This window comes from Balaenoptera ricei, chromosome 2, assembly GCF_028023285.1.
Source record: "Balaenoptera ricei isolate mBalRic1 chromosome 2, mBalRic1.hap2, whole genome shotgun sequence".
NCBI lineage: Eukaryota > Metazoa > Chordata > Mammalia > Artiodactyla > Balaenopteridae > Balaenoptera > Balaenoptera ricei.
In genome coordinates this window covers 26,089,610-26,105,943 of record NC_082640.1, presented here as the reverse complement: position 1 = coordinate 26,105,943, position 16,334 = coordinate 26,089,610, and the positions used below count along the sequence as shown (strand labels likewise).

General features: G+C 42.6%; 1 long non-coding RNA gene across 3 annotated transcripts in view; it reads left to right on the top strand.

Annotated features, from left to right (window-relative positions):
• The window catches only part of LOC132359020 (uncharacterized), a 45,591-nt gene that overhangs the window by 12,744 nt on the left and 16,513 nt on the right, over positions 1 to 16,334 (top strand). The window lies entirely within an intron of this gene.

Here is a 16,334-nt window from a genome sequence, read left to right as displayed (position 1 = left end):
GATGAGTCTGGCTAATGGTTTATCAATTTTGTTTATCTTCTCAGAGAACCAGCTTTTAGTTTTATTGATCTTTGCTATTGTTTCCTGCATTTCTTTTTCATTTATTTCTGATCTGATCTTTATGATTTCTTTCCTTCTGCTAACTTTGGGGTTTTTTTGTTCTTCTTTCTCTAATTGCTTTAGGTGCAAGGTTAGGTTGTTTATTTGAGTTGTTTCCTGTTTCTTGAGGTAGGCTTGTATTGCTATAAACTTTCCTCTTAGAACTGCTTTTGCTGCATCCCATAGGTTTTGGGTCGTTGTGTCTCCTTTGTCATTTGTTTCTAGGTATTTTTTGATTTCCCCTTTGATTTCTTCAGTGATCACTTCGTTATTAAGTAGTGTGTTGTTTAGCCTCCATGTGTTTGTATTTTTTACAGATCATTTCCTGTAATTGATATCTAGTCTCATAGCGTTGTGGTCGGAAAAGATACTTGATACGATTTCAATTTTCTTAAATTTACCAAGGCTTGATTTGTGACCCAAGATACGATCTATCCTGGAAAATGTTCCATGAGCACTTGAGAAAAACGTGTATTCTGTTGTTTTGGGGTGGTATGTCCTATAAATATCAATTAAGTCCATCTTGTTTAATGTATCATTTAAAGCTTGTGTTTCCTTATTTATTTTCATTTTGGATGATCTGTCCATTGGTGAAAGTGGGGTGTTAAAGTTCCCTGCTATGATTGTGTTACTGTCGATTTCCCCTTTTATGGCTGTTAGTATTTGCCTTATGTATTGAGGTGCTCCTATGTTGGGTGCATAAATATTTACAATTGTTATATCTTCTTGGATTGATCCCTTGATCATTATGTAGTGTCCTTCTTTGTCTCTTGTAATAGTCTTTGTTTTAAAGTCTATTTTGTCTGATATGAGAATTGCTACTCCAGCTTTCTTTTGATTTCCATTTGCATGGAATATCTTTTTCCATCCCCTCACTTTCAGTCTGTATGTGTCTCTAGGTCTGAAGTAGGTCTCTTGTAGACAGCATATTTACGGGTCTTGTTTTTGTATCCCTTCAGCCAGTCTATATCTTTTGGTTGGATCATTTAATCCATTTACATTTAAGGCAATTATCGATATGTATGTTCCTATTACCATTTTTTTAATTGTTTTGGGTTTGTTATTGTAGGTCTTTTCCTTCTCTTGTGTTTCCTGCCTAGAGAAGTTCCTTTAGCATTTGTTGTAAAGCTGGTTTGGTGGTGCTGAACTCTCTCAGCTTTTGCTTGTCTGTAAAGGTTTTAATTTCTCCATCAAATCTGAATGAGATCCTTGCTGGGTCGAGTAATCTTGGTTGTAGGCTTTTCTCCTTCATCACTTTAAATATGTCCTACCACTCCCTTCTGGCTTGCAGAGTTTCTGCTGAAAGATCAGCTCTTAACCTTATGGGGATTCCCTTGTATGTTATTTGTTGTTTTTCCCTTGCTGCTTTTAATATGTTTTCTTTATATTTAATTTTTGATAGTTGGATTAATATGTGTCTTGGTATGCTTCTCCTTCGATTTATCCTGTATGGGACTCTCTGTGCTTCTAGGACTTGATTAACTATTTCCTTTCCCATATTAGGGAAGTTTTCAACTATACCTTCTTCAAATATTTTCTCAGTCCCTTTCTTTTTCTCTTCTTCTTTTGGGACCCCTATAATTCGAATGTTGTTGCGTTTAATGTTGTCACAGGGGTCTCTGAGACTGTCCTCAGTTCTTTTCATTATTTTTTCTTTATTCTGCTCTGCAGTAGTTATTTCCACTATTTATCTTCCAGGTCACTTATCCGTTCTTCTGCCTCAGTTATTCTGCTATTGATCCCTTCTAGAGTATTTTTAATTTCATTTATTTTGTTGTTCATCGTTGCTTGGTTCCTCTATAGTTCTTCTATGTCCTTGTTAAATGTTTCTTGCATTTTGTCTATTCTATTTCCAAGATTTTGGATCTTTACTGTCATTATTCTGAATTCTTTTTCAGGTAGATTGCCTATTTCCTCTTCATTTGTTAGGTCTGGTGTGTTTTTACCTTGCTCCTTCATCTGCTGTGTGTTTTTCTGTCTTCTCATTTTGCTTATCTTACTGTGTTTGGCTTCTCCTTTTCACAGGCTGCAGGTTCGTAGTTCCTGTTGTTTTTGGTATCTGTCCCCAGTGGCTAAGGTTGGTGCAGTGGGTTGTGTAGGCTTCCTGGTGTAGGGAACTAGTGCCTGTGTTCTGGTGGATGAGGCTGGATCTTGTCTTTCTGGTGGGCAGGTCCACATCTGGTGGTGTGTTTCGGAGTGTCTGTGGCCTGATTATGATTTTAGGCAGCCTCTCTGCTAATGGATGGGGCTGTGTTCCTGTCTTGCTAGTTGTTTGGCATAGGGTGTCCAGCACTGTAGCTTGCTGGTCGTTGAGTGAAACTGGGTCTTGGTGTTGAGATGGAGATCTCTGGGAGATTTTCGCCATTTGGTATTACATGGAGCTGGGAGGTCTCTTGTGGACCAGTGTCCTGAAGTTGGCTCTCCCACCTCAGAGGCACAGCCCTGATGCCTGGCTGGAGCACCAAGAGCCTTTCATCCACCTGGCTCAGAATAAAAGGGAGAAAAAATAGAAAGAAAGAGGATAAAATAAAATAAAGATAAAATAAAATAAAGTTATTAAAATAAAAAATAATTATTAAGAGAAAAAAATTTTTTAAGTAAAAAAAAAAACAGACGGACAGAACCCTAGGACAAATTGTGAAAGCAAAGCTATACAGACAAACTCTCACACAGAAGCATACACATACACAGTCACAAAAAGAGGAAAAGGGGAAAAAATAATATATCTTGCTCCCAAAGTCCACCTCCTCAATTTGGGATGATTCGTTGTCTATTCAGGTATTCCACAGCTGCAGGTACATCAAGTTGTTTGTGGAGCTTTAATCCGCTGCTTCTGAGGCTGCTGGGAGAAATTTCCCTTTCTCTTCTTTGTTCGCACAGTTCCCGGGGTTCAGCTTTGGATTTGGACCCGCCTCTGCGTGTAGGTCGCCTGAGGGCGTCTGTTCTTTGCCCAGACAGGACGGGGTTAAAGGAGCAGCTGCTTCGGGGGCTCTGGCTCACTCAGGCCAGGGGGAGGGAGGGGTACGGATGCGGGGCAAGCCTGCAGTGGCAGAGGCCGGCGTGACATTGCAGCAGCCTGAGGCGTGCCATGCGTTCTCCTGGGGAAGTTGTCCCTGGATCACGGGACCCTGGCAGTGGTGGGCTGCACAGGCTCCTGGGAGGGGCGGTGTGGATAGTGACCTGTGCTTGCACACAGGCTTCTTGGTGGCGGCAGCAGCAGCCTTAGCATCTCATGCCCATCTCTGGGGTCTGCGCTGATAGCCGCGGCTTGCGCCCCTCTCTGGGGCTCGTTTAGGCGGCGCTCTGAATCCCCTCTTCTCGCGCACCAGGAAACAAAGAGGCAAGAAAAAGTCTCTTGCCTGTTCGGCAGCTCCAGACCTTTTCCCAGACTCCTTCCCGGCTAGCTGTGGTGCACTAAACCCTTCAGGCTGTGTTCACGCCGCCAACCCCAGTCCTCTCCCTGGGATCCAACCGAAGTCCGAGCCTCAGCTCCCAGCCCCCGCCCACTCGAGCGGGCGAGCAGACAAGCGTCTCAGGCTGGTGAGTGCTGGTCAGCACCGATCCTCTGTGCGGGAATATCTCCGCTTTGCCCTCCGCACCCCTGTTGCTGCCCTCTCCTCCGTGGCTCCGAAGCTTCCCCCCTCTGCCACCCACAGTCTCCACCCGCGAAGGGGCTTCCTAGTGTGTGGAAACCTTTCCTCCTTCACAGCTCCCTCCCACTGGTGCAGGTCCCATCCCTATTCTTTTGTCTCTGTTTTTTCTTTTTTCTTTTGCCCTACCCAGGTACGTGGGGATTTTCTTGCCTTTTGGGAGGTCTGACGTCTTCTGCCAGCGTTCAGTGGGTGTTCTATAGGAGCAGTTCCACGTGTAGATGTATTTCTGATGTACCTGTGGGGAGCAAGGTGATCTCCGCGTCTTACTCTTCTGCCATCTTCTCCTCTCTCAGATTACACTTTCTTCTCAAGTGCACACGGAACGTTCTCCAGGAGAGATCACATCTTGGGTCACAAATCAAGCCTCAGTAAATTTAGGAAAATTGAAATCATATCAAGCATCTTTTCTGACCACAACGCTATGAGATTAGAAATGAATTACAGGGAAAAAAACATAAAAAACACAAACACATGGAAGCTAAACAATACGTTACTAAATAACCAAGAGATCACTGAAGAAATCAAAGAGGAAATCAAAAAATACCTAGAGACAAATGACAATGAAAACACAACGATCCAAAACCTATGGGATGCAGCAAAAGCAGTTCTAAGAGGGAAGTTTATAGCTATACAAGCCTACCTCAAGAAACAAGAAAACTCTCAAATAAACAATCTAACCTTACACCTAAAGGAACTAGAGAAAGAAGAACAAACAAAACCCAAAGTTAGCAGAAGGAAAGAAATCATAAAGATCAGATCAGAAATAAATGAAATAGAAACAAAGAAAACAATAGCAAAGATCAATAAAACTAAAAGCTGGTTCTTTGAGAAGGTAAACAAAATCGATAAACCATTAGCCAGACTCATCAAGAAAAAGAGGGAGAGGACTCAAATCAATAAAATTAGAAATGAAAAAGGAGAAGTTACAACAGACACCACAGAAATAAAAAGCATCCTAAGAGACTACTACAAGCAACTCTATGCCAATAAAATGGACAACCTGGAAGAAATGGACAAATTCTTAGAAAGGTATAACCTTCCAAGACTGAACCAGGAAGAAATAGAAAATATGAACAGACCAATCACAAGTAATAAAATTGAAACTGTGATTAAAAATCTTCCAACAAACAGAAGTCCGGGACCAAATGGCTTCATAGGTGAATTCTATCAAACATGTAGAGAAGAGCTAACACCCATCCTTCTCAAACTCTTCCAAAAAATTGCAGAGGAAGGAACACTCCCAAACTCATTCTCTGAGGCCACCATCACCCTGATACCAAAACCAAAGATACTACAAAAAAAGAAAATTACAGACCAATATCACTGATGAATATAGATGCAGAAGTTCTCAACAAAATAGTAGCAAACAGAATCCAACAGCACACTGAAAGGATCATACACCACAATCAAGTGGGATTTAACCCAGGGATGCAAGGATTCTTCAGTATACACAAATCAATCAATGTGATACACCCTATTAACAAATTGAAGAATAAAAACCATATGATCATCTCAATAGATGCAGAAAAAGCTTCTGACAAAATTCAACACCCATTTATTATAAAAAGTCTCCAGAAAGTGGGCATAGAGGGAACCTACCTCAACCTAATAAAGGCCATATACGACAAACCCACAGCAAACATCATTCTCAATGGTGAAAAACTGAAAGCATTTCCTCTAAGATCAGGAACAAAACAAGGTTGCCCACTCTCACCACTATTATTCAACATAGTTTTGGAAGTCCTAGCCACGGCAATCAGAGAAGAAAAAGAAATAAAAGTAATACAAGTTGGAAAAGAAGAAGTAAAACTGTCACTGTTTGCAGATGACATGATACTATACATAGAGATCCTAAAAATGCCACCAGAAAACTACTAGAGCTAATCAATGAATTTGGTAAAGTAGCAGGATACAAAATTAATGCACAGAAATCTCTTACATTCCTATAAACTAATGATGAAAGATCTGAAAGAGAAATTAAGGAAACACTCCCATTTGCCATTGCAACAAAAAGAATAAAATACCTAGGAATAAACCTACCTAGGGAGACAGAAGACCTGTATGCAGAAAACTATAAGACACTGATGAAAGAAATTAAAGATGATACCAACAGATGGAGAGATGTACCATGTTCTTGGATTGGAAGAATCAATATTGTGAAAATGACTGTACTACCCAAAGCAATCTACAGATTCAATGCAATCCCTATCAAATTACCAATGGCGTTTTTTACAGAGCTAGAACAAAAAATCTTAAAATTTGTATGGAGACACAAAAGACCCCGAATAGCCGAAGCAGTCTTGAGGGAAAAAAACAGAGCTGGAGGAATCAGACTCCCTGACTTCAGACTATACTACAAAGCTACAGTCATCAAGACAATATGGTACTGGCACAAAAACAGAAATAGATCAATGGAACAAGATGGAAAGCCCAGAGATAAACCCACACACCTATGGTCAACTAATCTATGACAAAGGAGGCAAGGATATACAATGGAGAAAAGACAGTTTCTTCAATAAGTGGTGCTGGGAAAACTGGACAGCTACATGTAAAAGAATGAAATTAGAACACTCCCTAACACCAAACACAAAAATAGACTCAAAATGGATTAGAGACCTAAATGTAAGACCAGACACTGTAAAACTTTTAGAGGAAAACATAGGAAGAACACTCTTTGACATAAATCACAGCAAGATCTTTTTTGATCCACCTCCTAGAGTAATGGAAATAAAAACAAAAATAAACAAATGGGACCTGATGAAACTTTAAAGCTTTTGCACAGCAATGGAAACCATAAACAAGATGAAAAGACAACCCTCAGAATGGGAGAAAATATTTGCAAACGAATCATCAGACAAAGGATTAATCTCCAAAATATATAAGCAGCTCATGCAGCTCAATATTAAACAAACAACCCAATCCAAAAATGGGCAGAAGACCTAAATAGACATTTCTCCAAAGAAGATATACAGATAGCCAAGAAGCACATGAAAAGCTGCTCAACATCACTAATTATTAGAGAAATGCAAATCAAAACTGCAGTGAGGTATCACCTCACACCAGTTAGAATGGGCATCATCAGAAAATCTACAAACAACAAATGCTGGAGAGGGTGTGGAGAAAAGGGAACCCTCTTGCACTGTTGGTGGGAATGTAAATTGGTGCAGCCACTATGGAGAACAGTATGGAGGTTCCTTAAAAAACTAAAAATAGAATTACCATATGATCCAGGAATCCCACTACTGGGCATATGCCCAGAGAAAACCATAATTCAAAAAGACACATGCACCCCAATGTTCATTGCAGCTCTATTTACAATAGCCAGGTCATGGAAGCAACCTAAATGCCCATCAACAGACGAATGGATAAAGAAGGTGTGGTACATATATACAATGGAATATTACTCAGCCATAGAAAGGAACGAAATTTGGTCATTTGTAGAGACGTGGATGCATCTAGAGACTGTCATACAGAGTGAAGTAAGTCAGAAAGAGAAAAACAAATATCGTATATTAACGCCTGTATGTGGAACCTAGAAAAATGGTACAGATGAACCGGTTTGCAGGGCAGAAGTTGAGACACAGATTTAGAGAACAAATGTATGGACACCAAGGGAGGAAAGCCGTGGGGGGTGGGGATGGTGGTGTGATGAATTGGGTGATTTGGATTGACATGTATACACTGATGTGTATAAAATTGATGACTAATAAGAACCTACTGTATAAAAAAGTAAATAAAATAAAATTTAAAAATTTTTTAAAAAACAAAAAAACTAATACTAAACTTTCTTTGGGTCATTTGTATGGAAATATGTTAATATAAATGTTTCAGACATTACATGAAATTCCTAAAAATCTTTTATGTTCTGGTATAATGTTATAAGTCATAATTCTAGTTATTATTTTAAAATGTATATCAGAAATAACTAAATTTCCTTGTCAATTGCATTATTATGAACTTTCATCAAATCTTTAACCACGGTCATTTTTAAGTCTTTTGTCATTTACAGACAGTTCTGGGTGTACTCTGATGCTTTTGCAAAAATGTTCCTATAAAAGGTTTCATCTTCAAGGAATTCATGGAAATGACTGACAAGTACAGGTTTCTGGTAACTGACTATACTGCTGAACTGAATGAATAAGCATTTTCAGAACTCTAATGGAAAACTGATGAATTCATAAAAGTGCTAACAAAAGATCAAGATAAAAAAAATTAATTACATGGGACTGAGTGAACTGATGAGGATGATTATAATTTTTGTGACTTTCTGTTTGAATAAAAAAAATAAAACTGTAACAGAAAAAAAAAAAAAAAAGTCCTGGCTGCACTGGGCAAGGGCTGGGTCCCCACTCTGGCTGTAGCTTCCTGAGCACCATGAGAAACACTCCTGACCCCAGGTACCTGTCTTCCTCAGTGTCCCGCCCGGGAACCAGCCCAGGTGGGCGTTCTGATCTCCTAAGGGGATCAGATGTCCCAGTTTGGGCAAAAGGACCTCCTGAGGAAATAAGGTGCAGCTGAGGGTTCAGTCTAGCAAATCCCCAGAAGGGAGAGAAGCATCCCCATCCTGCCATGCACTCGGATGCAGCCACTTCCCAAGTTACATTTTTATTCTGCTGTTTTCAGTGCAGAAAATGGCAGCACGCCCTCTCCTTTACTTTATGAAGCTGCTCAAGGACCAAACTTTACCAGGGGCCTAGATTCACTTGGAAATATAAAAATCACCAGAGGAAATTCAATCCACGGTGGCCTGCCCTCGTTCACTGGTAAGACAGAGATTTATGCAACGTCTCTGGATCACTTCCGGTCATCCATCACTTCCTTCAGCCATCGGAAGGAACATCCTAAGGAAAATAATGATTCACACCAGGGCTGTGATCAGAGCCATCTGTCCACACCAAGTCCATACAATTACAGTGTTCACTTCCTGAGGTTCAAACGCTTGGCTGCATCTGGAAGTCGACACAAGACGGCAGCAGAGAGAAAGTGCTATTCTTTGTAGCCAGGAGCTGCGAAGTAACGTTCCAAGGACTCCAGCCTCAGAAGCCTGGCTCCCTGCGATTCCTCCAGGAAGCACAGAGCAGGGTCCACGACGGCGAATGGCCTCGGCTGTGCCTGGCATCGCGAGGCTGCATACATCTCCCTAAAGTACTAGACGTCAAGGACATTTCACTAAACGGGGCCTAGAAGCTAAAATCCGAGAGCCTGGTGAAAAGGAAACCGCAGCGGGCAGAGCAGTGGTCCCCAAAGTGTGGGTCTTCCCAACACCCCTCCAGCAGCAGCCGCGTTCCCCTGGAACCTACTAGAAATGCAGATTTTTGGACCTCACCCCAGACCCACTGAATCAGGTTCTCTGGGGGTGGGGCCCAGCAGTCTGTTTTAACAAACCTCCCAGGTGACTCAGATCCATGCAAAAGTTTGGGAACCACTGGAACAGAAGCTGAGGAAAGCCCCGTGACCACCTTCATCTCCTCCCTGGCAGATCAGGGTGTGGGATTAGATATTTTAGGTCCGTTTGACCCCAACCCTGGAAATCCCAGCCTAGCTGCTCTCAGACATTACCCCCTGACGGAAGACAATGCTTAGTAGGTAGCAGACTATGCTACATATTTTAATAAATGCCAATTTTTAAGCCGCATTTTTGCTTGGCAAATGGTGGGTCCTAAGTTTATGTTCAATAGACACCACCATGTTGAATCACGACCATCAGATTTGCAAAATACTCCTTTCTTGTGTTAGTCAAGGTTCTCCCCAGAAACAGGACCGATGGGATATGCATATCCATGCAGACAGAGAGCGGGGGATTTATCACACAGAGCTCACTCGATTATGGAGGCGGAAAGTCCCACCATCCGTCTGCAAGCTGGAGACCCAGGGAGCTGGTGGTGTAGTTCAGTCCAAACCTGGAGGCCTGGGGACTAGAGACACCAATAGTGTAAGTCCCAGTCCAAGGGCAGGAGAAAGCCCACGTCCAGCTCAGCAGTCAGGCAGAGAGTAGATGTCCCCTCCTCCCCGTCTTTGTTCTCTCCAGGCCATCGAAGGATTGGATGGCGCCCGCACATTGATGATAGTCATCTTCTTTACTCGACAGTGGTCTTCTTTACTCAGTCTACTGATTCAAATGCTCATCTCTTGCAAAGAGACCCTCACAGACACCCCAGAATAATGTTTAACCTGCTACCTGGGCATCCCTTGGCCCAGTCAAGCTGACCCATAAAATTAACCATCACATTCTTCATAGAATCCCTTCCTCCCAATCCACCCCGAGGCCTCCCACCCCTGAATGTTACTCCAGGTAGTAACCAAACTCTGCTGGGACAAGTTTTCAACATCTCTTTCACCCCTAAATTGTTTCTTTCTCATCCAACTTTTGCCCAATAACTTAGAAATTGATTTTCCTCTCTCTCATTATTCATTTTATCTCTCACACTCTTCTCCCATTTTGGGCACCAAACTGGACTTTCAGGTGACTCACAGGAGTCCTGGAGGCATACCTGTGACAAAAGGCACCACCTCCGTTTAAAGTCACATCGGTGGGACAACCCACGTTACAAACTTCTAAAACCAAAAGTGCCTTGGGCATCTTGGTAAAGGTTTCCTCCTCCTGCTTTCTCTCAAGTTCAATATAAACCAAATGCCTGTCTTTGAAATTGTGTTTTGTTTAGTCTCGAGTGCATTCGGTCCTGATCCTTCACCATCCAGCCTTTGGACTCCATCATGCTTCCATTTGGGGGTGATGGCCCCTCCCCGAGCAGTGTCCCCACAGCCCTGAGCAGAGCCCTCGAGTTTGCAGTCAGCTGGCTGCCTTGCTTTGGGTTTTATTCCTCTGTGACCAGGGCAGGCCCTAGCAGGATGCTCTAACCATCATAGGCAATCAGTTAAACCGATTACATGTTTCTAAAACACAAAGGAATACGTTGTTGCAGGCTGGCCTGGGAACTTGTCGTATTTGTTTGTGTAAAGCAATGTGTTCAACTAAGAACCAAAGTCCCCCGTCTGGTTCCTTGTGATTAGTTTCCTTGTGATTAGTTTCCTTGTGATTAGAAATGTCATTCGGTTTTATCAGGTCTCGGCGATTGTGCGGCCCTTGTTTTAGAGGCATGTGGAGTTGATCCTGGGGCTGCCTTTCAGGTGTGGCTCCCTGGGTTACAGGTGTGGAGGTTGATGTCCTCCAGCCTTGCAGGTAATATTGCTGTAATCAGTGCCATATATGTCAGAAACAGAGCCCTACTGTCAGCCTGTTCTGAGAGCTTTAGCCAGTCTTCCCTCGTGAGATACCACCAAAGGCAGTTGGTAGAACTGGTAATCCCGACAAGCAGGACCCGGTGCCCCACCCATCTTCCACCAGCTCTCTCTTCCTTTCCCCTCCTCCGTGCCTCCACCTTCCACCCTCTCCCTGTGCTACCCTGATCCCTTTTCAGTTGGTTATTAAGTACAACTGAATCCTATTTTTGCTGTACACTCTTTGCTTTTTTAGAAGAAGCAAGGGACCCCTTTGACTCTCCAGAATAAAAAGGGGGGAAAAAAAGTAATGATTAGATTCTTTGAAGGTAGCTTGTGATGAATTTTTTCCTACAGCTCAATTAATTTCAGTTTTTTTAATCACCTGTTCGTGTTCTGCATGGTATAGATCCCCAGAGGCTCATAGGCAAAATCTCTTGCTCCCTGCGTGGCCCAATCTGGCCCTTTGTAAAAGTCTCCTCCAGGTCTTTGGAAACAGTAAGCATAAGAAGGGATTAGAGTAAACGCTTCACACATGTAAAATTAAACTTCACTCTCTTGTTTCTGTGTTTGGGAGAAAAGTATGAAACAAAAGAGAAACTGCATCAATGAGTCTTTTGCATCTTCACACTCACTCTGGAAAAGTCCTGCCAATAATTCAAGTCCTTATAAAGCTTTGTAAACTATACAGCACCATGGATATAAAAATGAATGCAATTGTATTTATTAACCCCAGACTTGAGAAACAGAAGCAAGGTCATCTCTCTCTTTCCCTCCTAAGAGTAGAGTTGGAGCTTCCTTCCTGTTTGGGGCTCATGACCCTCACCTGCCCTGTTTCCAGATGCAGTTCCTGTGTCTGCTCCCTGAGAAGTGATCTCAGATCCTTCAGGGCCAGGATTTGTGTTTATGTTTGTTTGGGGTGTTGGTTTGGGGTTTTGGTGGGTTTTTTTGGTATCCTCAGTGCCCAGCAGAGAACTGAAAATAGAATAACTGGTTAAAACAAGAAGGAAAAAAGGATAGATGTATGGATATGGGAAGGAAGGATGGATGAATGGATGGAAAGTTGGATGGAAGGGAGGGAGGGAGGGGAAAGTGGACCAAGGGCTGAGAGAATGTTCTGCTTCTCATCTCGTCCAGTGCCCTGCCTCTACCACAGTAGAATGAGCCTCGGGATTTGGTGAAGAACGAGAAGCAGTGGGAGTGTTCTCTGTGGATCATGCAGAAAGCAGAGAGCTAAGTTACTTACACACCCAGCTCAGAGTTCAGTTGCCAGTTCTCATCTCTGAGGTCTGTGGTTCCTGAGAACTACACACCTGGAGACCAGCTGTTGGGAAGTCAAATTCTATATGGGGAAGAAACTGTGTTTGTGAGAGAGAGACTTGTCACGAATCTCTCCTCCCTTTATTTGTGGTTTTGAGACATTAGGCTTTTAGGAGGCACCCTGTTTAGATGGGGCCAACTTAAGACATATTTGCATTCAAACTGCCAGAGATCACAAGACTTCGACTCCAACATAACATGGGCTTAGCTGTCGATGCCATATGGTACCCACACTGAGGAAAGAGGAAGCAAAGTCTCCGGGATCTGGAAGTCTTTTCCAGGCCATTACAGGGAGAACAGTCAATGCTGCAGGGCTGCCAAGGGTGGGAAAGCAGTCAGCCTGCTAGCGCTCCCGTGGGACAGCATAACTGTTCACAGCGTGAGCTGGTGAGCTTTGTGCCGGGAGCCAGGTTTAGGCTCATTTTCCCAAATAAAGGAACTCAAATGCTTAAACGTGAAGGGTGTTACCCCCGGAAAGAAAGCAGCCCAGGAGAGGAAATGGGCTTGCAAAGGCATCCTTTGTGTCTGCAAGAACTTGTTAAAAGATAAACTGAGGAATATTAAAAATTGTAAGAGTTTATTTGCGGAAACTGAGTCAAATCTAGCAGCATCCGTCTAGCTGTACAAAATGAGAGACTTTGATAGGCCAGGGGGAGCCAGATTAAGGAAGTTACTTTAGGCAAAAAAAGCGGGTTGGTTACTGCAAGGTCACTTTTCTTTAGGGAGTGCAGGGGTCTATCAGGCAGATTGTGTAACTAGTGCTGATCAGGTGGTTCCTGATTGACTCCTCTGAGTTCAGTTCTGGGAGAGTAGAAACTGTAATTATGTCTCGGTTTGGTGATGTGGGGCTTAGCATAAGTGGCTTTATTGGGGTCTGTTGTCTTGCTTTTAACAAATGCCAAAGCTCATCTAGGAGTATCGATGGGTCACCCCATGTAGCATCTCTGTGCAGGCGTCAGTGAAGGGCAGGAGGGAGGGAGGAGACTTCACCTCCTTTTCAGGAGACGAGGACACAGAAGCAGCCGGGAGACCCACTCTTTCCTGCCCCTCCCCTCGTTCCCACCTGCAGAGGTTGGGCAGTGCCCAGGAACCTGAGGCCAGTCTTCCTGCTGTGAAATGGTTCCTCTGGTTATAGGAACACACTTTGATCTCTCCAAAGGCTGGGATTTGGAAGCTGGGGACTTTGGAAGGTTCACAGTCATCCAGGGAGTAAGTCACACCAAAGCAGGAGAGGCCAAGCAATGGAAGGGATCTTACCCGACGTTTTCCTTCCGATGAGATGCAGGCCAGCCCTGGGAGCCACACAGCGCACAGCACGCTCAGGGCCTTTAAAGCCTAGTTTATCTACGGAAGTAGCTGCAGCCTGTTTCCTCATCCATAAACGAGGTGGGTCAAAAAGAAGTGTTAGGGACTTCCCTGGTGGCACAGTGGTTAAGAATCTGCCTGCCAATGCAGAGACACGGGTTTGAGCCCCGATCCGGGAAGATCCCACATGCCGCGGAGCAACTAAGCCTGTGCGCCACAACTACTGAGCCTGTGCTCTAAAGCCTGTGAGACACAACTACTGTAGCCCGCACACCTAAAGCCCGTGCTCCTCAACAAGAGAAGCCACCGCAATGAGAAGCCCGTGCACCACAACAAAGAGTAGCCCCCGCTCACTGCAACTAGAGAAAGCCGGCGCACAGCAACGAAGACCCAACACAGCCAAAAATTAATTAATTAATTAATTTTTAAAAAATGTGTCAGCACATATTGTGGAATGAATACAAGATCTTAGAACCCAAAACACGACCTCATTGCCAATAGGAAGCTGAGAGGGATTCTTAAACAGAATCCACTTAGTAACAGTCACACAGATCTCTCTCTTTTTTTAAGACAATTCTACCCTTTGTCCCTTCTCTGCATTAAATTTTTGTTATGAATAAAAATGCTGAAACACATGGAGAATAACACCTGTGTTATTACATGTATGTTAACCCATGTGTTATTACATGTATATTAATGCCACATACATATTCACCACCCAACATGAACAAATAGCAGCATTGTCATATTTGCTTCATGTCTTTTTCTTTTTAAACAAATGAAACCTCACAGAGTTGAAGTTCCCTTTGTTCCCATCCCCAAGTCACATGTCCCTTCCTCAGAGGTAACCACCGTGTGACAGTGGCGTGTGGGTTCCATGATGTGTGTTCACTACACACGGGTATTCTTAGATAGACTGTTTTGTATTTCGGTTTATACAAATGGATTCATACTACATGTAAATAAGGTTGGCAACAGTTTTTCGTTTGCCATTATAATTTTTAGATCCATTAGTGGTAAGACATGTAACTCTAATTCATCTTAACTGTCACGGAGTGTAAGCATTATGCGAATATATGAATATCTTCTACAACTTCTCCCCTACTGATGGGGTCTTTCGCTATGACAAACATTGCGGCACTAAACATCCCCACTCGTCTCCTTTTGATACATCTGAGCATTTCTTTAAGGTACATTCGCAAAAGTAGAAATACCAGGGGGAATTGGATGAAAGCGGTCAAAAGGTACAAACTTCCAGTTACAAGATAAATAAGTACTAGGGATGTAACGTACAACGTGATAGAGATAATTAACTGCTGTACATTGTATGAAAGTCGTTGAGAGTAAATCCTGAGTTCTCATCACAAGGAAGAATATTTTTTCTCTATTTCTTTAATGTAACTGTATGAGATGATGGATATTCACTAAATCTAAGGTGGCCATCATTTCACGATGTACACCTTAAACTTATACAGTGCTGTATGTCAACTATATCTCAACAAAACTGGAAGGGAAAAAAAAAACCCCAACAAGTAGAAATGCTGTGCACATGTGGTATAAGCACTTTGAACAGTACCATTTAACAGCTCTCCAAAACACACGTACCAATTTATATCCCCATTGGCAGTCTGTGAGTTCCCATTTACCTATACGATCTATCAACATTAAGTAAGTGTCAGACCTTTTCATTTTCGTCAAGATGTTGGTATATAACAGTATCATTTTGTTGAACTGCGTATTCACTAATTTGCATTTCTCTCATCATTAGTGACCATCCTTTCCTGTCACGGAACATTTGAGGTTTCCTCTTTTGTAAATTTCTTGTTCATAGTCTTTGCCTGTTTTTTTACTGGGTTGTTAATCTTTTTCTGAATGATTCATAAAACATCCTTATATATTTCAATAACCATATCAATGTTGCAAATGTCTTCTCCAAATCTGCTGCATGTTGAATTTTTTTAAAATTTTGTTGAAGTATAGTTGATTTACAGTGTTGTGTTAATTTCTGCTGTACAGCAAAGTGACTCGTTTATACACATATATATATTCTTTTTCATATTCTTTTCCATTATGGTTTATCACAGGATATTAAATATAGTTCCCTATATGCACATTGAGTTTTAAAACGTAAACCGCGAGGACTTCTGAATCGATTACTCCTGAAATAGGTGGTCCTATCCCAAAGTCAGAAGAGAATTATTTACATGGCTGTAAGATCTACACACATCAGCAAAGCCACAGAACAGTCACACATACAACTTTTACATTTGAGGAGCACATCTCAGTTTTCAAGGCATCTTCTAATCACCTAATTTTGGCCTCACAAAAACATCTGAGCCTAGCGGGGCCTCATTTTCTCATTGTTAAGATTCAGTGGTTGATCATCAACATCCTTTCAATGATCAAAGTCTGACCTTTGATCCCTCTCCTGCAGCTGGGAAGACCCAGGCTCAGACGGCTGGAGAGATGTCTTCAGCCTCACCCTACGGATGGGTCTAGACTGAAGGATCTTATGTCAATTACATCTCAGTAAAGGTGGGGAGGGGTAGGTACAGGAGGCCCTAGAATCTTAGTCATCTGATCCCTTGGGCAGGTTCTCTCCGCACGTGGGTGGCATTGAGACCAGCACCAGGGACAGAGAGGTGGGAAGATGGGAATGTGAGACAGACATCACCTGACCGTCCAAAACCCAGAGGAGATGACAGTGGCCCCTCTAACTCCCATAGGATGAAGCTCACA